The sequence below is a fragment of the Saccopteryx leptura genome, chromosome 8, assembly GCF_036850995.1.
Source record: "Saccopteryx leptura isolate mSacLep1 chromosome 8, mSacLep1_pri_phased_curated, whole genome shotgun sequence".
Taxonomy (NCBI): Eukaryota; Metazoa; Chordata; class Mammalia; order Chiroptera; family Emballonuridae; genus Saccopteryx; species Saccopteryx leptura.
Window position 1 is genome coordinate 6,042,981 of NC_089510.1, and position 27,495 is coordinate 6,070,475.

A 27,495-nucleotide genomic window follows, 5' to 3' on the forward strand; every position below is an offset into this window, starting at 1 on the left:
ATAGTTGGAGACATATTTAGAAACTAAAATTTCCATAACTTCCTGATGGAGTAGACAGAGAAGGATTCTTTCGTTTCTCGCTCAGGAAACTGGAAAGACAATGTATCTGTTTCCTGAAATTGGAAATTTATGTGTTTTTTTGGAGGAAAGATTCTAGAAGATGCCGTGAGTTAGAAGAACTGTGCATACATGTAGGCAGGGCTGTTGAGCGTCAGTAAAGTTTGGGGTAGAGATAAACATTTGGGGTTCTCTTGACTATGAGAATAAGGCTTTAAGACCAAGCGTAGGATAATTACACAGTCTACGGTCAATACAGAAAGCTCTCTACAACAGGGCTTATGAGCAGCTAGAATTAGGAAAATGAAAATGTTGATGCAAATCCAGCCGAGGGGAGGTGATTTTCTATAGAAAATGTTAACAACAGCGCCAATCTGGCTTAGTGTCAAAACAAAATTTAAAAATTTCTATTAGATGTTGGAGAGTGGAAATCCATGTAGATCTCAGCCAGGGCTATTTGGGTGGAATAATAGATCATCCAATCCCATATACAGTGCAGTACAAAAGTTATATTCATGCTGATCACCAGTGATCTACTAGTCAAAATCAACTTTCTCTTCCCTCTTATTTTTCCTGCACTCTGTTGATGGGGATCACCGCTTCTCCCTTGGTGGTTGCTTCTCTTGAAAGCCTTAGCTCTTACTCTTCTTTCCTTGGGTCTTTTCTGGTTTCTGTCCAGTGTTTGCTTCTCCATCCGGTTTCTCTCTTCCACCGGTCCCTTTTCCAATTTCGCTTTGTGTTTGCAAAGGGACCTTGAAGATCATGTACTAGGTGGAACTCCAGGCAAGTGACAGGGCAGCTACCCTGACGCTGACAGGGTTTTAACAGTTTTTCAGTTACCCGCAGACGTACATTTTTTTTAATGTATTTTTATTAGGGGATACTCGGTGGGTGAAATTGTATAATGGAAGTTGTTCAGATAAAAATCTTCATAACACAGATGTTCCACGTTGAGAAGGCCCAGAGCATTCTAATCAACCCAGATTAGAACCACTGATTTAAGGAAAAATTTCCCTCCGAGGTGCAATTATGTGATGAAGTCAAAGTTCAGAAGTAGATGGAACGCTGTATGTCTCTGGCGTGTGAGCGGATCATGTGACCTGGCGCTCCCCACTCATGGAGGGCTCTGTACAGGTTCTTCCCCGTGTTTCCTCCTTTGATCTGCACCTGCCACTCTCTTGCGTAAATAACATTGTCTTTATTTTGTATCAGTTCAGGAAATTAAGATCGGTTAATCACGCTTTTACTCAGGGTCTAAAATGATAGAAACGGGATTCAAACTTAGTTCACTAAAACTTCTAATTTCCTGTTTTTTTTTCTCACTGTTGTGCTCAGTAGTGTTTTTCAAAGTTGCACAATAACCCCAAAGACAAGAAAGTAGAGATGATCACTTGAGGATCTTAACACTTTATTTTAAAATTGAATTATAGAAGAAGTCCCATGAATCAAAATCGTTAATCATTTAATTTTGTTATAGTGGTGACACAGGTAACCGTGGGGTTCTCTGAATGACAAATACAATGAAGTCATGCGTTACTTTGGCTCTGAAATCACAATGCACATTATTCCATAAATAATCTTCTGAAGCCATTCAATTCTAAACGTAAGTTATTAACTTTTCAATTTCATTAATGATAGACTCTCAAAAGACCAAGTCTTCAGTTGCATCAGTATAGGGGTTTGTGGATGTGTAGTGACTAATAATATGGCCTTTTAATGTAAAAAAAAAGATTGTGATGTCAACTTGCCTTATTCCAGGATGTTTTTGTTACATCAAGATGATGTACAAAGCAAAATCATAATTAGTATTTTAAGAAATATTCCTAAAAGTCAGGCATTATAAATTACAGGACAAATTCAGTTTATTCCTTAAGTAAGGGGTCAGAGGAGGACAAAACATACCTTAAACAGGTCATTTTGGGTTCATTTAGATAGCAATGTTCAGTTGCTATTCTTTGACTATTTACCCTAAGATTTAAAGTTGTTGTTATAAATGCTAATTTTACATTAAAAATTAATTCAGAGGAGACTAATACAATGATATATTTTTAAGAAAAGACAGTAAGTGAAAATCAGTACTTTCAAATTTTTCTGATAGGAATATTGCTTCAAAACTCTGGTGATTTTCTTCAGGGATATATATTATTTTCCATTTCTTCCTATAATTAATAGAGAATGAATATTTTCTAAAGCTTACGGAATACTGAATTCAAAATAGTTCATTTATTTGTTTTAAAACTTAGAGTAATAGACTAAACAATGAATTTATTAGCAATGCTTTCATGAATGACATCTGTATTGCATTTCTGCAACTAATGCCTTTTTTGGTTTCTGTCTCTGGGATTTTCGAAAAGTGATCATCTTTTGGTTATAGGCCCAAGTAGTCACCTAACATTGTGTATGCTTACTGATTCCTTCATGACAAACAGTAATTGTGTTTTTAAAGTGTATTGTAAGTAATTATGAAAGTGTTTAAAATATAATTAGTTTTGCCCTGGCCGGTTGGCTCAGCGGTAGAGCGTCGGCCTAGCGTGCGGAGGACCCGGGTTCGATTCCCGGCCAGGGCACATAGGAGAAGCGCCCATTTGCTTCTCCACCCCTCCGCCGCGCCTTCCTCTCTGTCTCTCTCTTCCCCTCCCGCAGCCAAGGCTCCATTGGAGCAAAGATGGCCCGGGCGCTGGGGATGGCTCTGTGGCCTCTGCCCCAGGCGCTAGAGTGGCTCTGGTCGCAACATGGCGACGCCCAGGATGGGCAGAGCATCGTCCCCTGGTGGGCAGAGCATTGCCCCTGGTGGGCGTGCCGGGTGGATCCCGGTCGGGCGCATGCGAGAGTCTGTCTGACTGTCTCTCCCTGTTTCCAGCTTCAGAAAAATGAAAAAAAAAAAAAAAATATATATATATATATAATTAGTTTTAATTTTTGTCATTGTAAATTTAAACTAAGTAGTTCAGGCTAAGAAAGATTTTGCATTTAGGGTCTATTATAATTTATGACTTTACCCCATTTCTTTGTTTTGCTTTTAATGTTCCTCAGTTAATTTAAGGAATGTGAATTTCAGTAAGTTACATTTATTGTGAAATAAAAATATAGTTCAAAGCAAAGTTGCATTGCCAGTGAAAATTTTCTAATGGTGTCTATATTTTTTTTAGGAAACCATGATTTATTTACACATTCCCTCTCTGTAAGCCACTCTGTTCTGTCATAATAAGACCTACAAAGAAAAGATTTGCTCCATGAAGCAATGTTGATATAACTCTATAATTACAAACACAGTACAGTTTTGTCAAAAGTGTTTCCAAAGATTACTTTATCAACGGAAAAATATAGCACTTATTTCAATTTCCATTATGCACTTAAAATTTAGAAAATATTCACGGAAGATGGCAATAATTGATATTCTGGAATAAGCATTCATATATGTCAATGAGAGAAGCTAAATTTTCATTGTATGTGATAATAGCCTTTAAAAATAACTTAGCTTTTTACCTAATATAATTATTTTCTTGATGAATTGGCTTCTTAAGCTATTAAGATTACGTTTGCCATTTATCCAGAATTTTAATTTTGTTCTCTGAATTTGAAGAGAAAAATCATAGATCCAATTTCACTTTCAAATATAAATCAGATACACATAAAAATATATATGTGCATGTATGTCTGTATTTAAGATATGAGTAGTAAAATATGTTAATTGCTTCAATTCTAAACAAAATTTATTTCTATTCTTTTTAATCTGAGGAATATGAAAGGTATTTTTTTCTTATAGTTACTAGTTTATAACTAAAATTTTCAGCTCAATTAAATAAAAATTCTCCTCTTCTATGTTGTATAACACAATCAAGTATGACTATTACTGATTAAATTTATATCATTTATAATGTGGTGTTTGCACTAAATCATTAGAAAATCAACACCTAGTGGTGAGTAAAGAGGGCAGAGAAAAATATAAAAATCTTCTTTCCAAACATAAATCATAGCTGGGATGTAAAAAGTGTGAGAGCTCTTTTATAAAGTCAATTTGGCATGTGCAAGTTTCAAATAGCTAGCCTAGGTAAAATATTAACAAGGACAAGTTGAGAATCATGTAATATTCAAAATTACCTAGTGCAAGTATTAGAATATGGTAAGTACTCAATAAATATTCGTTGAGTCAATGGAAAAAAAAAGACACATTAGTACTTAGGGGAAAATGTTTGTGTGCATTTTGAATATAAAGTAACTTGTATAGTTTTAAGACATTTGCATTTTGAGAGTTTCAACAAAGGAGGTTTCTTTCAACTAATTTACTTAACTTTGCTTTAATTGATTTTTCAAAGAATTCCTTGTGGTGGCAATGGTTCCCCCAGGGTGCCAATTTTGAATCATGCTATGCTTAATTTTTAAAAATCAACTACATTAGGCAAATGCATTAATGTAGGGAAGAAAAATCGAAACGTTTCCTGTTAGCGGTCTACATGCTTTAAGAATATCTATTCTTAATTCAAAATTAGACACTTACACAATACTACACCGTTTATAGCAGTTACATCTCATATGGTTTTCAAAGGTATAATTAAAACTATTAACGAAGACAATATTGAAGAGAGTGGATTGATATTGAAATATATTCTGACTGACGACGCTCACGGATCGCACGGGATATTTTCCAGACTGAGATGTGTCTAATAGTGGGGTTTTTGCTGTTGTTTGTCTTGGTATTCTTATCTGCTTTCTCCTCTTGACTCAGACAACAGCAATCATTCGTTATATTTTGAACAAAAAAAAACTTGAGTAAATCAGAGATAACAAATACACATAAAATGCTTTATATAAATAGATAAATATATGTTTATGTATATTTACATAAGGAGTGCTTTGTTAGAAACAGAAATCAGCATAGGGGCTTCTGCCAGTTTTATTTCATTTAACCCTCATGCAAGGTGATGCCAAAGCCAGCTCCTCCAGGCCCAAGGAGATTGACTTAAATGATCATAAATGTTTTGGGTTTTTTTATTAGGTTTTGCTCAACACAACTATTATCATAAAAAGAAATAAATGATAAAAAAGAAAAACCGGCCACACACTAACTTGCACTAAAAACAAAGATAATATATCCTCAAAAGTCATTAACTCCTAATTTTTTTTTTTTTACATTATATTTGACTGACATTTTTGCTCTTCAGTTTTTTTCCCTCATTATTGTAGCTGTGTGGTAGAAGTAAGAGTAAATAAATAAAAGAACGTCGTGTGAAATGCGAGAGCACACAGTCTGACGGCGTACACCTGCGCAGCTCTTCCCAGAACTGCAGTGGAAGCTCACCCCTGGCCCGGACCACGTGGAAGGCTTCGTGCCTCAGGACGCGGCCCATTCTGCGGATCAGACAGCTGTGAGCATTCCCTGGCACGCAGATCTCACAGCTCAACCGAAGATACAGACTATTTATTCTATAGAAGTGGACATCTCGAATCAAGGAAATGAATTGATTTAGCCCCTGCCACTCATCTCTTGAGTGTTAGCGCCCGCACGTTTTAATTGATTCGAAACCAGTATTTTTTCAGTGACGCGCTGTTGCCTAGCAAATACTAACAACCGCCTAACGGCCAGCTTCATGGAGCTCTTCTTAGGTGCTAGGTTCTCTGAGAAGTACTAGATATGCCTCCTGTTCACTGTGACAGAAGAGTCAAACGTGTCATCTTCATTTTATCGATAAATGAAGTGTGGCTTTGAGAGTTAATTTCCTTTTTTCAGAGTCAGCATGGAACTCAGGACTTTTCTAACGAAAAAGCCCGAGCTCTAATCCTACGCCGTACACTGAGTAGACTGTGTGCACTCCAACTAGGAGTATTCACATACACTTTTCTAATTTTGGCATCAAATTTGAAAGTCTACTTTTATTTTTACTTTCATTCTTACCTATTTTTAAACACTGTAAAATATTGTAAAATTCATCTGTTTTTTTGTTTGTTTCTTTTGATGCTGGTAAAATTGTCGCCTATCACCTGCCATACTGGAGACAAAGGCTTCTCTTTACGATATTCTAACCTAAACATGTACTTTGGAGAGGAGGAAGACAAATTATACTACATACTAAGGCAGTAAAAAAAGTTAAGTCTTATTATTTAAGTGAAGAATTTTTCAGGAGGCACAATATTATCTAAATATGAAATATTAGTGTTTTTTACTCAGTTTTCCAAACTATTTTAAAGCAGTTTCATCAAGTAGTGAATTTAAATAATAAGAAAAAAATCTAGAATGACTAATATTTTATTATAAGTTTTTTATTAAAGAAGCAGAATGCTTAAAAAGACATCAATGTTTTAGTAAAAGAAACAAGGAGACATAAAACTAATGAAATGCAACAAATAAAAGAGCACTAAATAGAACACAAATTAGTCTATGCAGGAGAAAAAAAATGATAGAATTAAAAGAAACAGAAACTCAGTCTGATAAGAGCAAAAAATGAAGATGGTGTTGTTATTGTTTCCAAAATGGCTACCACCCAATGAAGATGCTGTTACTGGGGTTAACATACTTTATTTTAAACTACATACATAGGTATTTACAGATGAACCATAGTCAAATATTTTCTTAAAATATGTATTTAGTCTTCTGTTGTTACCACATTTTTCAGCTATTTAATTCATTACTTCTATGGAGTTACATCAGAAGAAAAACTTATATTTATATAAGGTAACTTAATGCCTGAATTAATGATTTTTTAACTGAACAATAGCCAGTGTTTGAAAACAACTGAATGGGAGATATATCTCTTTTGTTCAGTAACTTCATATCATTTTCAGAGTTGAAATTCAAATAATCGAGTTCTGATTTTTTCCACCTGTAAAAGAATCATTTTATTTTTGTCAGGAAAATGTTTTTTAAATCTATCTTATGTTATTTTTTTCCTCTAAAACTCAGAAAAACTCTTTACCAATGAACTGTGAAATCTCTGCATATTTTACTTTAACCAAAACTTCACTGAAGTATGATATTTGAAATAATATAAAAACCCTCAAAACACTGAGAAACTTAGGTAACAGTCCTAAAAGAGAAACAAACTGTTCTGTTATAGCAGGTATGCAACTCTGTAACAAAAATAAACGACACTGATACTTGAAGCTCCAGAAAATAGCTAAATAAAATTTATTTTTGTGCTTTCCAGCTTCCAAAATCTATTGTTCAGATGCCACAACAAGCATGGAAAAAGTGCACACGTACTAGGCTTTATATACTAAACTGTTCTATTTGTTTATATGTTTTTCAGAGAGTGCCAATGCAAGTGAACGATGAAGAGAATCATTTTAATTTGAAGTAGGTTAAGAAAATGGCTTTCTTGTAAAACTGAAATTGTGATTATTTTAACCATCCAAAATTTTTGATCAATCTAATGTTCACTTCCATTTAGAATATCATTAAGTCTAAAACTGCAACAAATAATACATTCATAAATAGAAACATTTCTTTGGAATGTTGACTTTAATAACATTTTCAAAGTGATTTTGTTTTTACAATTTTTTCCAAAAAATATATTGTTTTAATTTGGCAATATTATGTTTTACTGACTCCTAGGGTATATCATTTTCTCACTAGATTTATTGTGTATGTATCTTTTAATGCACAAGTCCAAAGAATTTTTTGTAAAGTTAAAGACTTTAATATTACTGAAAATAGTAAGCTGTGATGCAGATTCAAGGAACATTTTATTTTAACTGTAATATGATTTTATTATTTTTTCTCTTACATTGTTACATTAAATATTTGAGGATGGTAAATTATTAGTACAAGTTAAAATATAAAAAATAGAGAATTTTATTAAAAATAAGATTATCTTATTAAGAATTTTTTATTACTTTATAATATACTATTTATTTTTTTAATATTTTAATATATTAACCAATGCTATCAATAACAAATAAGAAAATATGACAAAGATACATTATCAGACCTATTCTTTCTACACTTCTTTAAATACTATAAGATTTTTTCCCATATTGTGTGGTTATTATTATTAATAAAAAATAAATTATTACTAACTTTTAACAAAGTGGTTCTACTAGTATATGTATTTCTGTTTTAATTAGTAGCTAAATAAAATACAATTTTGTATAAATACCACATAATTTTATATTCACAAGTTGGAATAAAAATACATTGAAACTCTAGTCAGTAAAGTCAATAGCAGAAGAAATACAAAGATTTATATGTAATTACATTAATTCTATATTTTTAATAAGCTTTTTGATGTACATAGAATACTTTATCTGGTTAAAAACATTCCTGAGAAGGCCATGCTAGAGTTATTTACTTATATTGTAAGATGACCATACCGGATAAAGAAATACTGGATTCCAGAAGGTGCAAAGTAAACTTGACAATGTAGACCTTATCCACCAGAGTCAGCTTTTTTTGTGACAAACTTGGATGTTGTATGTTTGCTCTAAACAAGAATACAAAGCATTATTAGAAAATTTGGAAGCAGGGTGAGAGAAGAGGAGGAAGGTAATACTCTGAACTTCTGTATTTGGTTCAAGTGAGAATAGCAAAATAAGATGTGTTAGTTATCAAAGATACTGTATTTTTGTGAGACAGTGTTCATTAATGCATTTTTCTTTTGTTGTTTTTACTATTTCCTGAGTACAAAGGGGTCATTGAACAGCCCTGATGAATAAACCTATTTCCAATTTGGTGAACTTATTTGACATTCATTTGTCCACAGTGAAATAATTACTGTACTTAGAGAATAAAACTGCTTAGCTTTTTAACACAATGCATCATAAACAAAACTGCATATTTGTTAAATGTTCATCTTGACTGTGAAGCTTATGCCACTCTGTTATATTTTCTTAATAAACATAGCTGCTTTATAAATAGTAGAGATTTTTAGAAACAAAATGCCTTATTATGAACTTATTGACTCTGTTTCAGGACTCGATGAGGCCATACAAGTTATCTAACCCGTCGCTATATTTTCCCGAAGAAGGAACTGAGGGAAGGGGAGTCAAATAAGGTATCCAAATTGAAGAGCTACTTAAGGGCACTTAGAGTATTTTCATCTCAAGGATTTTAGAAAAACAAAACAAAACAAAACAATATATATATATATGCCCTGTAGCATACATTTCCTTTTATTTGTCTCATTAGAATTCTTGTGACCCTGCGATGCTATAAAACAACTGTGGTAACCTAGACGTCATGGTGGCACCAGAGTAGTAAGAGTTGATACATGAAACTCTGCATGCGTTTGTATCTCTGGGGTTCACTGAAGTCCTAGTCTAATCTATTTCCTCAGTCACCTTGTTCATAGCTTCAAATATTAATGACAAGCAATCCTTTTGTTCACTTATTTTGAAGCTTACTGTGTATACTTTTAGAGATCTGTTTTTTATTCTCTCAGATAACTCTTTACCTGAAACAATGTTTAAAGAAAAAGAAAAAGAAAAAGAAGGAAGCACATAAGCTGTATGTTCAGTGGTGCACCGGAACGGGACCTGTCCCGAAGTTCGCATTTTGAGGAACAGAAAATGAGCTCAGAACAACGTGATCAAACTTCATTCGATGTTGTGATTCCCCTGTTGAAACCGTCACTGCTGCCAACACATGTTCTGCATAAGGAGAGCAACACAAATTGAACTCAAAACGCCCCGAGAGTATTGTCCTTCATAACACCCTGGTGTCCCGTGCGTGGCTGAATGAATAACAAATGACCACGCTATTAAGATACTGAACAAAAGTCCTCTAGGCCCATGATATGGATGGAACAGCATCTCAAATGGTTTTTGCCTTCATTCGTTTATGTAGAATAAATCCTTCTATTTAAGAAATAATCGTGCTGAACTTTGTGGCCATTTGTTTCAGGATTTTTTTTTTTTTTTAAGGGAATCCTCCCGTAGTCGCTCTTAGTCGTGACATGTGTTTAATATTATAGGCATGTCCGCAAATCTGGGATTGCACCGCTTCCAGGATTTTATTTTGGTTTTGTTTTTTAACAAGCCTAGTTCCTGATGTTGGCCTAATTTACAAGTTGAGGGTTTTTTTGTTGTTGTTGTTGTTATTGTTTTTTCATCTTAAACTGCCCAAACCATGACCGCAATGGAATGTGTCCAGTAGTGGAAATTTTATAATGTCTATGGCGGTCCACCCAGATTTCTTTTTAGTATGATTGAAGTCTAATGTTCAAATGGATTTGAGAGGGCACGAGGTCAGGAAACTCAGAATGCATCTATTCCACCAGAGCCAACAAACACGAGGGGGTTTGTCCTTGTCCTTTCACACGTGGGCTTCAATGCAAGGGCTGTGCGTGGGCACGCCTCCCTGTCACCCGTGGGGGTGTGTTCACAAGCGATGTCAGCAAACGAGCCCTCCTTGTACTCTGCTTTTGTTCATATTTCATGAATGTCCAAATTGCCAGGATCTAATAGACCACAAATAAAGAATCTACCAACACTTACAACAGATTAAGTACGCTTTAACATCACGGCCCTTGCTGGCGCGAGTGTGTGCAGTGAGAGACAGTATCTGAGCTGCGTCGATGTGGCTGGACTCCAGCAGCCCCCAAGATCCCTGGGCCAATTTCCATCGCGCGGGCAGATGTGACGTGAGCACCCTATTATAGGCGTGTCATTTTATATACTTCCCAACCTTCCTCTATGTTGGACAGTAATCCCAGCTTTAAAATCATTTAATTATAACCCAAGCTCCAGGTGCACATTTGAAAAATCCTTTTTACAATGGGAAAATCTAGAGATATAGATAGATAGATAGATAGATATGTATATATATAGTTATATATAGATATATAGATATATAAAATATATAGATATCTATATATATAGATACATAGAAATAGATATATATAGATAGATAGATAGATTTTTGCCTCAAATTAACACAGAAAATAGAAAGACGAAAGCCCACAAAGGCCGAGGGCTGTGTTTCAAGGGATAGGTTCTGGATGAATGAGATCTGGGATGAGAGCCAAATTGATAGAAAAAAAAAAAATCCTGTTTTTCCTCTCCAATAGCCACAATGTTCATTATTAAGAAAAGCATATGAACCGCAGGATTTGATTTTAATAACGCCAATGTCTTCATTAATCTGCACATTCCATTTAGCCTCATTACGGAGCCGATGGGGACTGAGGGTCCTCCCCGGCAAAGCCTCCCTCCCCCCTTCTCTCGGTCACCCACGGACGACCAGGTGTGTATACTCCGTGTTTTTCCACGGCCCGGTGCCCTCAAAGAGCTGGGCCCGGACTTGACTCTAAGGGGGAGACCTGAAGCTTGGGGTGTCGGCCTAAGGAGGGAGGGAGAAAGAGCTGCGAATTCTCATCCAAAACCATAATGAATGTTCAGGCCGTCCTGTCGAGAAGGCCTCCCTGTCACCTGCAACTGAGAAGATGGTATTTCCTGGACGGGCTCGGGGCCTCCTTCTAAATCAAGAGCGGTGATAGCCGGCCCTGCTTTGTGTCTGCGGAACAAATAGTGGCCTTTGTCCAGCGCCAGTCCCTAAACAAACTTAATCTCTCTAACACGGTGACAGATGACATTTAGATGTCCTTGTTACCCTTAAAATGAGTTTTATTGACAATCAGGGAACAAAAAGAAGGCCCGGAGAAAGCCCCAATGTTTTATAGGCTTGCTAACAACATCTTAGTGCCGAGGCCCGAGGAGAAAGCCTGAAGTCGCCCCCTCTTCCCCCCTTGCTTTGCCGGTATCACCATGACAACTGATATAGAAATCACTTAGTGACTCCTAGAAAGAAAACACAGCGACACAGTCCCCCTTGTATGGAGAATCAAACTAAAGCCTTCATTCAAACGGCTATTCAGCGTGGGCATTCATGTAGACGATAGGGTGGATTTTACACAGGTAACGACAAGAGAGAGGCCAGCGCGCCCTCCGGCCTCCGCATCTGGCAGAGGCTTGCTGTCTAATTACTGCATCCTCCATAGAATTGATCCATTTTAAATTTGTTTTCTTAGACTTGAAACATCATTAAGGTAAAGGGCAACATTAATCAACATCGTAGAACTTAAAAGGGCATTAAAGAGTGATCTTCCCCCCACCCCACCCCCAATCCCCCCCCCCCCTCGTGCAACAAGAATCTTTTCAAAATCTGTTGGCGTTCACTGCGGCGGCGGATGCCGGATGCGGGGTCTTCCACCAGAAGGCAAATCTAGAGAGGCCTCTACTGGCGGGTCCCTCTCCGTGCAGGGTCCCTGCCCAGCCGTCCTGGAAGAGAGAGAGAGAGAGAGAGAGAGAAAGAGAGAGAGAAGGAGCGAGCCTGGGAATGACGATGTTCAACCTGCTTTGGAAAAAGTTGCACACAAGATGGATCGCCAGTGAGGGGCCGGTCCCGAACACTGAGTCATGGCACTGACACTTTTGAAGGGATCGTGTCTAACTGGTTGCTTTGCAGGTAATCAAAGGGACCCTAAAGCTCTGATGAATGAGCTGTTCCAACATGCTGAGATATTTTAAGATTATTCAGCAGTGAATAATAACAGGTAATCTTTATTTTAAAAATCTGTACCTAATACTTTGGTGCAAGTTGAAGATTTAAAACCATCCTGATTCAGGCTATTGTATTACTTGACATTGGGTGTGGGATGTGTGTGTGTGTGGGGGGGGGGACACTGTACACTGTTCACACACACACACAACTATTGAATATTTCCCTCAGCTAGCAAAAAAGAAAAAAACACAAAAATAAAATCTTCAGGTAAAACTAAAGCACCCCCAAATTTTCTGATTAATGGCAAAGCAAAAACTTATTGTCAAAATTCCCTACGTATAGCAAAGGAATAGAAAACAAATAATAGTCCTCTCAAGTGAAATTTAACATGAAAATATTATTGCAGCATTTTTAAAAATCAAATCAGGCCAAGAATAACCCCACTGCTCTTAATAGTAACTTTTGGGGACAAAAGAAAGATTTTATTCTTTTCCACCAGAAGTTTAAAGTTATGTAACATTTCCTAGGATAAGGGTGTGTGTGATCTGTTTCTGCATAGAGAAACTAGGCTTTCTTTTCTCTTTGAAAAAACTGACCTGACTCCACAAGTGTCACTTAAACATTTGAAAACTTCCTAAAGATGACGTCCTAATTCTGCTCTTGTTTTTCAACATGTATACTTTTATGAACAATATTATTTAAAATCTGATAATAGCAGGATACTCTTCAAATTGCCCTTCAAACATCCCATCAGTTATTTTTGTTGTTGTTATAATGACTGATATCCTTTGCTCTAGGATTCTTCTCAGCATATTTTTAGTAGGGTTATTTCATTTTTCAAATGGTTTCATGTCTATTTGAGGTAAAATTTTAGTCAAGCAATTTTTCATAACGGTATTTGGTCAGCATGGCTCAGTAAATTACTTTCTGGATTATACAGGTAATGTATGATCTTTCAAGAAAATTCTGTTAGATGGCTTGGGATCACTACCTTATAGTCCCAATAGTGACACCTACTGGTAGAAAGAAAGCCAAAAATAGTTTTAGTTTTCTTTCTGTTTATTGTTTTGGAGAATGCTACCAGGGACTCTTGGTATACGTGTACATTATTTACAATTAACTTTTTTTTAACTCTTTCAAACATAAAGCTACAAATTCTCAAACATTTATGGGGTAAGAGGGAAAACCCAAACAGTATAATGTAAACAGTTATGAGACAAAACGTTACCAGCAGAGAAATGTGGTCTAAATTAACATTGAAGAGTATATAGATCATTAGAATCTTTTAGGTTTTGTATAGAATAAAAAACAAGAAGCCAAAATTTTGCCAATGGACTTTCTGAAGGTTTCTTAAATGTGTATTAAATGTTCTATATTCCAGAAAGAGCAGAGTTGATCCATGAACAAAAAAGACAAGTAATACTTCATCGTAACTCAACCGTCAACATCTTTGAGCTTTTACATTCCCATAACTAGAACTGCTCTTCCAGGCAGAAATTTATCACCTAGAGAGAAAACTTGGCATCCCATTGGAATGGGATCATTTCTCTACTGAGATAGTTCTCTCCTGGTTTGCTAAACTCTAGGCACAACGAGAACATACTCTGTTCGCCAGCAGGATTCATATCAAAAACAAACTTTGCCAAAATAGACCCCGGCTATTGAGAAGAGATAATGATCTTCATTTCCGGGTGAAGTCTTAGGGACACCCCTTTCTAAATTATATTTGTTCTTAATTTATATTATCACACAGCACATCAAAGAGTTTCGATGTTTTTCTTCACACATCACATGAATCAGCCTTTCATGAGAAACTGCTTTAGATAATTATTGGAAGACCCCTATAACATTTATATAGTCCTTTCATTTTATTTCTATGACTGAGTAACAATTTATGTGTTAAACTCTAAAACGGAGTATCAGTAATTCTGGAGTTTTGCAGTCACATGAGATAAAAATGTGGCAGACCGGCAAGTAACCAATTTCAACCAGGTTTAATTGAAATAGGCATGTGGCTGCAAAAAAATGTGCCTATTTCCTTTAGAAAGCTTGGGTTCTTTAATGATATTTCATATTATAAAAAAAAAAATAGGTCTATTGGTTCCCCCCCCTAAAATATTGCTGAGCCTTGGGGATTGTGGTCAGGCATACGGTAAACCAGTGAATACATTTAATCTATAGTACACAGTTATGACTACTTTTGCGATATCACTGTGAGGAAAACATGGGAGATGTCTCACAAATTATGTGGTAGACAGTTATATTGGTGTCTTTGAAACCATCTTTGGCTCTGCTGTGTGCCTTTGTTTGTACAACTTGAGCACATGCTTCAAAATGTCATCCAAATTACAAGCATGCAGGGAATGAAGTATGACTTCTGAATCAATATCAGAAAGCACGCTACTTTATTTCATTAAATAGTTCATCAGCCAATTGCCTGGTAAAATTGCAAAATTCCTATTTTTTTATTTCTGGCAAGAGGTAGTATTTCATTAGGTTATTTATAATCTGGGGAAAATCTTTGATAATTATTCATGCTAATGAATATGAGGAAACAAAGGACTTTTAAAAATCACAGAGATGACAACATAAAAATCACAAAGCATAACATGTATGCAAAATTATTTGGCCACCGCCCTAGCGATTAGATTGGTGTGTAATGTGCTCAGGGTGAAAAAAGAAGAAGGGAAATGCAAACAAAATAACCGCCAAGATCAGAAAAGTTGGGTTTTGAGGTCTGGGTGTTCCCGAGTACCTGAACTAGAAATGTAAGCTGATCGTTAGACACAACCATAAAGAAAGGCCTTATTTTTTGCATTTAGAGAATTCATCCAGAGATTGCACAAGGGATTTGCACAGAATAAAGCTTCACAAAACCCAAGGGCTGGCGGAGGGAAATGGTATCCAGGAGGCCAGGGCAGGCCAGCATCCCTCCGACAGCAGAGCCACACAAGAGAGCCAGAGGCAGTGCGGCGGCTGCCAGCACAACTGCCCACCGCGTCTGCCAAGGAGCCAGGAGCCGCTTGTGGGAAAATAGCACTTACCCTTAGCATCTGGGTCCCGTGATTGTTATCCAAAGAGACAGAGTGGTAAGATATAGTGGGACAAACAGCATCCCATTAAACACACACACACACACACACACACACACACACACACACACACACACACACTCATTGGCTCTCGGTGGACAGAAAGAAATCAGCCCAAACACTGCCTGAAATCAGAAAAAAACTTTCTGTGGTGGGGATTTTTTTTTTTAAACGAGATTTATTCTTAGTTATACAGTCAGACTTCATAATGAGATGAGCTTTAGTAATTACTTTTCACTAATCGCTTTGGTTTGTAACAGCCAGGAGCTTGCTTGTTGTATGTGTGGATAATTGCAGATGTATATAGTCCACTCTGAAAATTCTATGGCCTCAGAGTCGCTTGTTGGAGTGGCTAATAGAATTATTTAAAAATGAAACCTCAGTCATGGAGAAATCAACCAAAGTGAACTGCAAGGTTAAACTGCTTTTTCATTTTCTTTATACTGTGTCACTATTTTTAAGAGGCCAAGTTCCAAACATAAGCTCATAAAATAATTGGTAAATTCTTATTCAGTATATGCGATACAATAAACACTATGTAATATATATAATTATTTAATGTATAGCTATAACATATATAATATTGTATATAATATTACTTATGTATATATTTAAACTTTTAAGTTGCCTCTTCTAAATTATACCCTTTCGATTTCTATCTGAACGAGTGTTTTTAAAGTTTCCATTGTGATCATATAGGTTCACTCTCTACTGAGTGACGGGGATTGGGCAGGGAGGGGCTCCAGACAACTTGAAGATGGGAGACACCTTGTGGTTAGTGCAAAAGCCTCAACTTCTCAGCAATATATTTACATTGTGAAGATTATTATTATTGTAGGCAGCAAGGAATAGCCTGTTTTGAGATTTCCGTAAAAGAAAAGTGTTTTTCATTTTAAATATTCTGCTCCAATAGACAGAATAGAAAAGAGCTGTGTTAAGTGTTGATGACAGCATGAAGTGCCCAAAGAGAAATTTTTTTCACATTGAAATCCATCACAAGTCAATTCTATGATTTCGGTTAATGAAGAGCAGGTGGAACAACAGTCTCACTTATTTACATAGTGGATTTATTCTAGAAAACTTTTACTTTCCATAAAGAAAATTAAAATTTTCAGTATCCTTCAGGTGACTAAAAATTACGTGCATTTGAAGGCCACAAAAATCCAGTTGTGATTTAGGCTTGTTGTCTGAGATCATAGGTAGGGGTCAGATTATGCTGCAGTATCCGTATGGCATGCGTATGCTTACTTATAAAAATATTCCACAACTACATGAACTATATTATATGGACATTTAATTGTTTTTATTTGTACAGAAAACCAAGTGATTTAAGAATGTCTTCTATCTGATGATAACATGAAAATAGTTTCCGAGGGAGACAAAATCCCGCAGACATGCAAAGCCACCTAGTACACAACTTATGTGTCATGGTTTTGTTTTTTGTGTGTTCATTGGGCATTATCACACATATGCCAACCGAAATTTGATTCCGATAGTCTTTTGATGAATAGATTATTTCTTTCACGGTTAAACAATTCTCAAATCATTCAATTTTAAGTTCCTCATTTGTAACATTTCTATGTGAACTAGAAAATTATGATGAAATATAATTTTTTTTATATTGATGTCTGTGTGGTGGTGGTGGGAGAGTCTGAATTCAAACAATGCTCAGTATAGGAACAAGGCAGAAGCTAAAGGAATAAATAGATTTTCCCCATTTTATTTCACTTAAATATTAAACGTAAAATACGTCGAGTTTTATAAGTACATAAAATAATTTATGAACAAATGCGAAAGATCCATAAAAATTTATAAAAACATTTTGTGGTCAGTGTTGTTTCATTTCCTATGAAGGAAACAAATGTCTCCAGGAAGATGTGTATAAAATCAGACCTACGTTTTCAAGGGCATTTAAATTATTACACTTAAAAACTATTGTCTTAAAAGCAAGTATTTCCTTCTAATTTTATGCCCAAACTATTTGTACATATTTGTTCCCTCTGTTATAGCTTCTCCTCAAAATTTGTTGTTTGTTTCCTTATCTGTTTGCCTTTGGTTAATTTCATTTTCATTGCTGAGATTTGCATTGAACAGTTTCAATTGTCATTCTTTTAATTACATGTAGACAATCTCTTTAACTTTCAATGGTTTTTCTTTTCCTTAAGTTTAGCTGGTTTCTTAACTCACCAAGTTTAATTAGATCTTTTTTTAACACCATATAATGTAACTTAAGATGTAGTATTCTATACAAAGGCATTTCCCCAAATCCTAGTATATGAAAATGACTAAATTTCAACTTACTACAATTACTTGTGGCAGAACCCTTGAACCCTTGATGATCTTAACATTTTAAAGTCTGAACAGGAAGAGCACACAGTTTACAGAAGCCAGCACGGTTTGCACACTTAATTAAATACATAGCTATGATTCCAGAGGATTTTTCTCCCCTCTAAGATGCAGCTGAAACTGCAGAAGACAACTTGGCCTCCCCTGCCCGTGCTGGTGCTGTATTCTTTACAACTGTCCAGACTACATTAGAATCTGCCTATAATGATGTTATATGATGTCCTGGTTGTGATACCTGTGTTGGTGGTGAACTTAATATTGATTTACTGTGTCTTTTTGACCATCTTTGAGCAGCCTCGGTAGCAATTACAGCCGTCGGTGGTATCTATTCTGTCTTTTCATAATTGTCATTTCTTGTTCTACTTAAGACTAAAATATGAAAATTGTACCATGTGCAACATCAACTGTGCGTTAGCCAAGTGATCAGCGAGATCCTGGAAGAACCATCATGTTCGCCACGATGCCTCCCACGGCCTCTTTATTTTATTTATGAAAATTGCAGGCTACCCTAGAAACCTGAAGAAGGAACACGTTCCAGGGTGAGCTTCCCTGACATCAAGTCCTCATCTGGACCGTTGCTGTCTGTCTTCCTGGGGAGTCGCTAGGGCTTCCCATACCTGCCTGCCTCCACTGACTGCTTTCTCCCCTCAGACTGGGATTTCTCACAAGCAGAGGCTGCTTTGTTGCTGTTCACCTCGCATCTCCAAGAGCCTTCACGGTTTGCAGCGCCTGGCTACTCCTCTAGTTTTAATTAACCTTTCATAAACAAGATGGTCTTTTATTTTACAAGGAAAGACATTTATTTTCATAACAGAGCAGGCTTGGCATGAGTTTTTCCTAATCACAAATAGGTCTACCAAGTATAGATTTCTTCAAAGAATTGCTAAGAACTGTTCCAAATTTCAAAAATGTCTCATTTAAGGATGAAACAACGAAGGAAGAGAGAGGGAGAGCCTGGGTGCCTTGCATTAGGAAAATTATCACACAGAGGTTATGAAAATAGTTTCTAAACCGACGGAGAGACAACTCTTGTTGCAACTAATTTGGGATGTTTTTTTCCTGGTCAATTTATGTTGCACATACAGTTGAAATAACTGAAGCATTTTACAACTCTGTCTTGACTCAACAAACCTTGAACTGCTTGAGAAGGATTTATGTTTTCAAATGAAAATAAATATTATATTTCAAGATGAAACTGTACCAACATTTTAATGTTCTCTCCCTATACACACACACACACACACACACTTTCCTACCAGCAGACTAAATTAACCTAGTCCCTACAAGGCATTTGTTTTAAGAAACATCGTTGTTTTATTTTTACTACATCTATTTGGAGACTTTTTTTTTTAAATGACTAGGTGCAAGAAAATAATAAACACATCTGCAGTGTCTGGCTGAGGCCCCTCCTTCCGAGCCGGTGTAGGGCATTGTGGGTGTTGTTGTTGCAATCTAGCTAATAAAGGCTTTCTCTTGCACAGGAGAATTTTGACAGGGTTGACTCCAGACAGCTTTCCAGCTGAGGTCTGGGGCCTTGCTGAACCTTCAAAATCTTCCCATTTGAGCTGCATCAAAGTGAAGGAAATTCAAGGATCACTAACGTCTCAGATGGTAGCACTTGCCCTAACAACGAAGGTTCAGGAATTCTTTGGAGCGGGCTGAGGTCATTTTTCTCCCCTTTTCTCCTAATGCTTTTCTCTATTAATCAGAGCTTGGAGCTCAGATTGGTCTTCAACTTCCTCCCAATCCTTGCTAAGCCTGTCATTTCTAGCTATTATTTACTTTAATGGACTTTGGCTGATCCCTTATGAAGCTTTGGATCTGAGAATAATAAGGCGAGAGAGTAAGGGCATAGACATGGGCGTGGGTTTGCCTGCAGATTAACCGTGGCAGATGGGCTTTATTGCAGTTTCCTGTGTACTGAGTGTTGACTGAGAGGGCATAATGAGAGAGGTGGTGTCTGCACAATGGCCGCAGCTACTTCATTGCACTCTGCGTCTAAACAACCCCATTTTTCTAAATCTTTGGGTTGTGAAATTTTAGGAAGTCAGAGCACAAGAACAAGTGCAAAAACAACTGTAAATAACCATGAATGTTAATCCAACACTAATTGGTCCCTTCTTTCAATGGGAGTCCATTTTGCTCAGTTTTTTTTTTTTTTTTTTTTTTAAATTCTGGGTAAATTAACAGCAAAGGTGGCTAAACAGAATGTTGCCGCCTTAGGTAGATTTAGATGTGGCCATGAGGGACATGTATTTTCTGGGCGTGTTTTCTATTCGCTCGGGGTGTGTGCTGGCATGCTGGTAACTAGATGCTATATTTGATTATTAACACAGACAACAAATGTGGAAGTTGTAATGATTATCCAGTGCTTTGGGAGTTATCATGTTGAGGATATTTTTCTGAGTCAAACTGGTAATATTAAAGACAATAACAACAGGGCAATTGTTTTATGCCTTGCACCGCACATCAAAGATTTTTCTTTTCCTCTTATTTTCTACACTTGATCCGAGTGTCTGCTCAATGGCAAGGAGCCGTGCAATGAAAACATTTCGGTGATAAGTGTTAACTAAAGGTCTTTTACACATTCCTCATTTTTTTTTTTTTTTAGATTTTACTTAATTCCTCCCTTTCACCAATGGATTAAATCACAACTATTGATTCTTTTCTTCCTTTGGACTGCACCCATCTGTCTGGACGCTTTCATCCTCCAGCCCTCGGTCTCAGAGGGGTGTTCTGAAAATGAACTGCCAGAACCGGGAGAAGACTCTAGGTCAAGTTTGTGTACAAGAGTTTAAATTTTTAGTGACAGTCCTCTCTCTCAGGGCAGCCTGCGAGTTTCCACACAGGGCTGCACAGGCGAGCTCTACCAATTATCCTCCTCCTTTGAAAACCATTATCAAGTTTTTTCAAACCTTCTTTCATTCCACTGTTGTCATTCAGTGAAAAGGAAACTAACCACCATGTCAAGACAACTCCGCTGCCTAGCAACGCAGGGCCACATTTTAATTCCGACTTGCTTCTCGGTCTTGACTAATAGAAAGTGACTATGTTAAAGCCAGTCACAAGAGTTGTTTGTCACTTCTGAAATGCAAACAAAACTATATTGTTTCCCCAAAGTATTTGGTGTGATTGATGTAAAGATTTACAGTAACATCATTCATTTTCCCTTGTGTTTTAGGAGGATTGATGTCATATCTTTTCATGCTTTATTACATGCTTTAAAAGAGCTCAAAAAAACATGATGCTTTTTGTCCTTTACAGAGTCTAAAGAAGGGTGTGTTGGGTTTTTTTTTTTCCAGTGAACTAGAATCCAACAACTTGTGAAATTTAATGAATCTATTCAACTAGTGTCAGCCACATCAATAAATAATTTAATAAGAAACCATCATCCATGAAGGAGAATGCAGTTCAAACAATTAGAAAGGAACAGACCAGACCAAGGTCAACATGATGGGGTGTGGGGACGGAGAAGTTCAGCTTTTCAGTTGTGAGTCTTAGAGTCCGATTGATCAGATTTTCCCACAGCCCTGCATTCTTGGCTTTTGTGGTTGTTGTTGTTCACAGCTCTTTTTTTTTTTCTCCCTAATTTAAAATTTTTATTTTTAATGTATTGTGTTGACATGCTTCCAGTGTAGTCTTGGCTTTTGGTAGGAAAAACCCCAGGGTGCTACTGGTTGCCATTTCCATTGTAAATCTCTCTCCAGGAATATATGTTGCGAGGTCTGTAGCCAAAGCACAACATATTTACATCACCTAAATTCATTTTGAAAAAATAGTTATTCAAACTGAGAAGTTGTAGCTGTGTTTAAAAGTAACGTTGCTGTAATTGATGGGAAGCCAATTAATAGAGCAGAAAATAATTGCTATGGGACTTTCACTGCTAATGTTGCTGCCATTTCTAATATTTTATATAAACAGAGATGAATTTTATTTTCTAGATGCTTTTAAACTTTTTTTATTATAAATAGGTAGTTTATATAATAATAATAATACACATAGCCATGGGTCATATGTAATTATTTAAATCTTATTACAAATTGATAAAAAGTAAACTAAAACAAAATATGTCACTTTTTGTTTATTGTATCATCAAAGATAAAGATGGAAAATACATAATTCTGACAAAGTTATAATAAACATATGTTCACTTATTTATGGCAAAAATATATATTAAAAGAACATTTTTATAAGGTAATTGAGTAACGGTTATGCTTTCTTACAATGTGTTTATATTTAACCAGATTTTTTCTCTTATTTTTAATTTTTATTAATTTTTAATTTATTGTGTTTATATGGATTCAAGTGTCCCACTTTTGAACTTTTTAATTTATCTGATTTGAATATACATATAATCTAGATAAAGGTAAAATTCTTCTTCAAAATGATATATCAGAATGTAAAAGAGAAATTACAAGAATTAATTAAAATTTCCTCATAATGTTTTCATATTTTAAACAGTAATACAATAATGTTCATTATTAAACAAAATGTTTATTTTAAAAACCGCAGCTTAGAGAGATCAGAATCACAAAAAAATTAACTAGATGTCATCATCATACCAAGATAGTAGAAATGTATATATTTTTTTCAATTCTGACTTTACCTAAGGTTTTCTGTAAAACTTCACTCATATTTCAAAATACAATCTAGGTATTAAGTAGGGAAAAAACATATAGTTTAAAACTCTTTAGATCATAACAGATATATGTTTTGAGATGAATAAAAAGTATCAGATATGAAGGATACTAATTGAAGTTAAAAATAAAAAGGTGATTTATCTTGAAATCAAGTAGAAATCTTAAAGTTTTTATGAATTTTAAAAGGCTTAGTTCATAAGCAATGTTTTGTCCAGTTGACCTGTCTCAATATCAGTTATGAACTCAAAGGATATGTTTTTAACCAAAACAGGAGTGAGGTAGGTTTTGTTTAAGAGTAACATCTTTAGGATTCTTATATTATGGTAGCACTGTGGTTTGTTGAAATACACTTGGCCAGGGGCCTCAGACCTGAGACTGTGTCTCATCTTCCCACCCTTTAAACAAGGGTTCTTTACGTACCTTCATTTCTTGTCTACAAATGAGAATATCACTTGATTTTCATAGGATTGTTGGGGCGGGAGCAATAGTAAGAGCAGTAATTGAACGTGTTGCTTAAATGCTCATATTCTGAAATTAACCTGCCTTGGTTTAAACTCTGCTTACTATCAATGTGACCTAGAGCAAATGACACATTTGTTTTTGAATATAAAATGAAATTAATAGTAGTACCTATATCTTAAGGGAATCATGTACATTAAATAAAATATTGCCTATAAATACTTAAAACTTGACCACAATGGTAAACATTCAATAAACAAATGTTAGTTGTTTATGTTATAATTATGCCTGTGTTCATTTTCTCTTTCCTCAGCTATTAAAAATCATAACTTAGCTCTTCTCATGATTTGTGTGTGTGATAAATTAAAATTAAAGGCTTTGTTTTCAGATCAGTAGTTAGACTACTTAAACTAAAAAAAAAACAAATCTATTCTATAACAGAAAGAGTGGAAAGGTAAAAAAGAAAAAGTTTTCCATATTGTTTGTTTGATCAGCATTTTTAATCAAATACCATCATGAAATACAACAACACGTTACTGAAGTAAGTCTTGGCAAACCTCATAACGTTCTAGCTCCAAATCAAAGATGCTTTGCCAACGAGGCCTAATTATTTTACACAGCCAATCACCACGTGTCAGAAGTACGCACAACATCAGATATTCTGAAGGCCAGTCTTCGTTTCCTCTGAATTTCCCACAGAAGGACATCTAAACGCAACCTGTGGGCATTTCAAAAATTCTTATGATTGAATTTGTTCACAACATTTGAAAGTTAGATTCTATGTTAACATTCAAATTCTGAAGTCCTCTGAAAAAAAAATCAGGACTGGTAAAGCAAATATAATAATACTACCCACTGCATACACCAGTGAAAACTAAGGATTTGTGAAGTTACCTGATATGCTACAGCAGGGGTCCCCAAACTTTTTACACAGGGGGCCAGTTCACTGTCCCTCAGACTGTTGGAGACCCGGACTATAAAAAAAAAACTATGAACAAATCCCTATGCACACTGCACATATCTTATTTTATAGTAAAAAAAACAAAATGGGAACAAATACAATATTGAAAATAAAGAATAAGTAAATTTTAATCAACAATCTGACCAGTATTTCAACGGGAACTATGCTCCTCTCACTGACCACCAATGAAAGAGGTGCCTCTTCTGGAAGTGCAGCGGGGGCCGGATAAATGGCCTCCGGGGGCCCCATGTGGCCCGCGGGCCGTAGTTTGGGGACCCCTGTTCTACAGTTACACCAGTAACATGAAGAAGATTCTTCAAGATGCAAAACCGAACCCCAGTTCTAACTCAGTCAAATTCTGTGTGTGTTCAGCTGCCTCAGCGCCAGCCTATTTAAAGGTGTAGTAGTAACAATAAAAACGAGACCAGGGGGGAAAAATAAAATCAGGACGGAAGAGTGGGCCGGCTCCCCTGGAGTGGGCAGTGACAGGGTGTCCACGGACCCTTTGGGTGAACTCTCAAGTCGCCGCTCTTCTTGACCCTCCTTCCCACAGCACGTGAATCTGGATCCCGGCCGCTAAGCGAGCCACCCGGCCCTCCAGAGCCATGTCAGATGGTGAGCAATAGAAAACGCAAATTAGAAATCCAACATTCCTCCCGTGTCTTTCTAAAATAATGGGCCCAGCTTTTCTGGAAAAGTGTTCAAGACCAACGTCTCTTGAGTTTGAACTGAAAGTTGTTCGACTTGAAAACGAGAGACGACTTCTCTGGAGTGAGGCGTCTTCCCTGGCATGTGGCTGTTCTGCTGGTTGGATGGGGAAGAAAAGAAGCCCTCGGTCGGGATTGGCACACGGGCTGTGACCGGCACTTCATCTGATAGCGTCTCTGCGAGGGATGAGGTTGGGCAAAGGAAATGATCTTGCTGACCGACCACACATATGGGCATTGATGCAATCATTTATGTATTTCCTTTCAAGTTTTTCAAAACTATTTTAGGCTGAGTTATAATTATAGTGATGAAAATCAGGAGAGCGTTTAATGAACACTTTTAAACCTTTTTCGCATGCTTTTCTAACTGCCTTGATTTGCATGCATTTGATAATATTATTGATCCCCAAGTAAAAAAAAAAAAAATACAAGTAAAAATTTAAAAAATGAGGAGAAACAGGCTATGAAAAACTAAGCACTTTCAAGTTCCACTTAGGTCTTCGTTAGGAGTGTCACCAAATTTTATTCGCAGCACGGTGGGCTTAAACTAACATTTTAATGAAATAGCGAACTAACGAACTAACTGCGTATCTGAAGGAATAATGTAAAAAGGGACATTTCTGAGTGTCTTACAACCGTAAATCTGAACCTTTTACTACCATCAGGACAAAATGTACTTTCACTTGTTCTGTCAAAACGTGGGGCTGAGTTGCTGAGAAAGTGGCGACGTATTTGGTGCAGGTGTGTGGAATTTGGAGCATGGTTAGTAGCCTCAGATGAAATAAATTTATTTGCTTTCTACTTGGGAAAGTGGCCTCTTGCTTATTTACACAGATCACTGATCAACAAAGCAAATTATCTGGTGCATACTACAAAATGTGTTAAGCAAGTGCCTTACTTCTTCAGATGTAGACATTTTGGACATATTCAAACTTGAATTCTCAGAACTGAAAATCACCCACAAGCACTTAATAAAAACAAATTCAACTAATTAAACCGTTTCAACTATTATTTTGGTTGTTATGCATTATTTCTAAGTTCTCTTTTTTAACTTTCTATTTGCTTACCCAGAACTTGAAAGTAAGTATCTGCAAAAGAATATTTCCTCCTAGGAAAACATACTAAATTTTCACATAATGTCTAGCTGCATGTTTTTTTAATGCTCTGTTCATTTCCTGTCACAAGACGTTAACCTCAGAGAAACATTTGGCATCACTGAAATAAAAGACTTCTTAATATTATTTTCAAGCCACAGAAGTTGTGTTTTGATACATGTGCCAGTTGAATCTTATTGCTCGACTATTTAATCTCGCTTGTCATGAAAGTACCAACACAGAAAAATCTTAAAATGAGGAAAGGACTTAAGAAAAGTTTGAATATGTAGTTAAGAGTTTGATTTGTTATGCTTATATCCAACCTAGATAGGTAATTCCTCTTTCTCAAGTTTAATCTAGATGGTTCTATCACATGTAACAAAATGGGGTCTGGCTAACTTCTCAATTGGAAAGAAAAACAATAAAACACATGAAAAGTATTCATAAATGGGGTTATTATTTTTAAGTGAAGGCATTTTGACAGATATGACATCAATCCTACTAACATACAAGGGAAAGTGAATGATGTTACTGTAATCGGAACATCAGTCACACCCAATACTTTGGGATAACATGTGAAGTTATATGGGTTCACAGACCTTAGATTTGGAAGAAGTTCGGAAATTACACAGTGCAGCTTTGCAAACAGGGATAAGCCAGTTTCTGTATTATTTTCCTACTACAATGGGTTGTTTTCTGGCCATTTTAGATAGTTAGAAGCTCTTTTTAAAAAATATATATATATATTGAATGTATTGGGGTGACATTGGTTAATAACATTATATAAGGTTCAGGTGGACCATTCTATAACACATCGTCTGTAGATTGTGTTGTGTGCTCACCACCCTGTCAAGTCTTCTTCCATCACCATTGATCGCCTCTTGATCCTCTCCTACCTCCCCGCCCCCTTCTCTTCCTGTAATCTCTGTACTGTCGCCTGTGTCTATGAGGACTTTTCTTTGCTTAATCCCTTCATCTTTCCGACCTGACCCCCGACCCCACCCTCTCTGACAGTCGTCAGTCTGTCCGTATCCGCTGCAAGCAGCCCAAGTGCGCTTCAGCAGATGAGGGGATAAAAGCAAGCTGTGCTCCATCTACACAGTGGAATGCTACTTGGCCGTAAAATGAAAGGAAATCTGACTTTTTGCGACAGCATGGGTAAACCTGGAGATTATTATGCTGAGTGAAATAAGCCAGCCAGGGAAAGACAAGTATCATGCAATTTCACTTCTATATGGTCCACCTACTGGAAAGCTCTGTCCGTTTTTGGAATAAAACAAAATACAAATTTTTTCTTACTGTCAATAAACCTTATTAAATAATATAATTGCCATTATTATTAATGATCTCTTGCCAGCATGAGGGCAATTTGTATATCTCATTTTTGAAAAATGTTTTATCTTTTGATGCAAAAAAATTGAACCAGTGCTTGTTTGATATCTTCTTCATTTTTGAATTTTTTGCCCTTCAAAAAAATTTTTAAGGGCAAAAACAAGTGATAGTCAGAGGGTGCTAAGTCCGGGGAATATGGTAGATGTGACAGAATTTCCCAGCCTAGTTCTGCAATTTTTTCACGAGTCCCCAAAGTAGCACGTGGCCTGGCATTATCATGATGCAGTATGATATTCTTACTATTGAACATCGCCGGTTTCTTTTCTTGGACTGCTGTCTTTAAATTATCTAGTTGCTGGCCCTGGCCGGTTGGC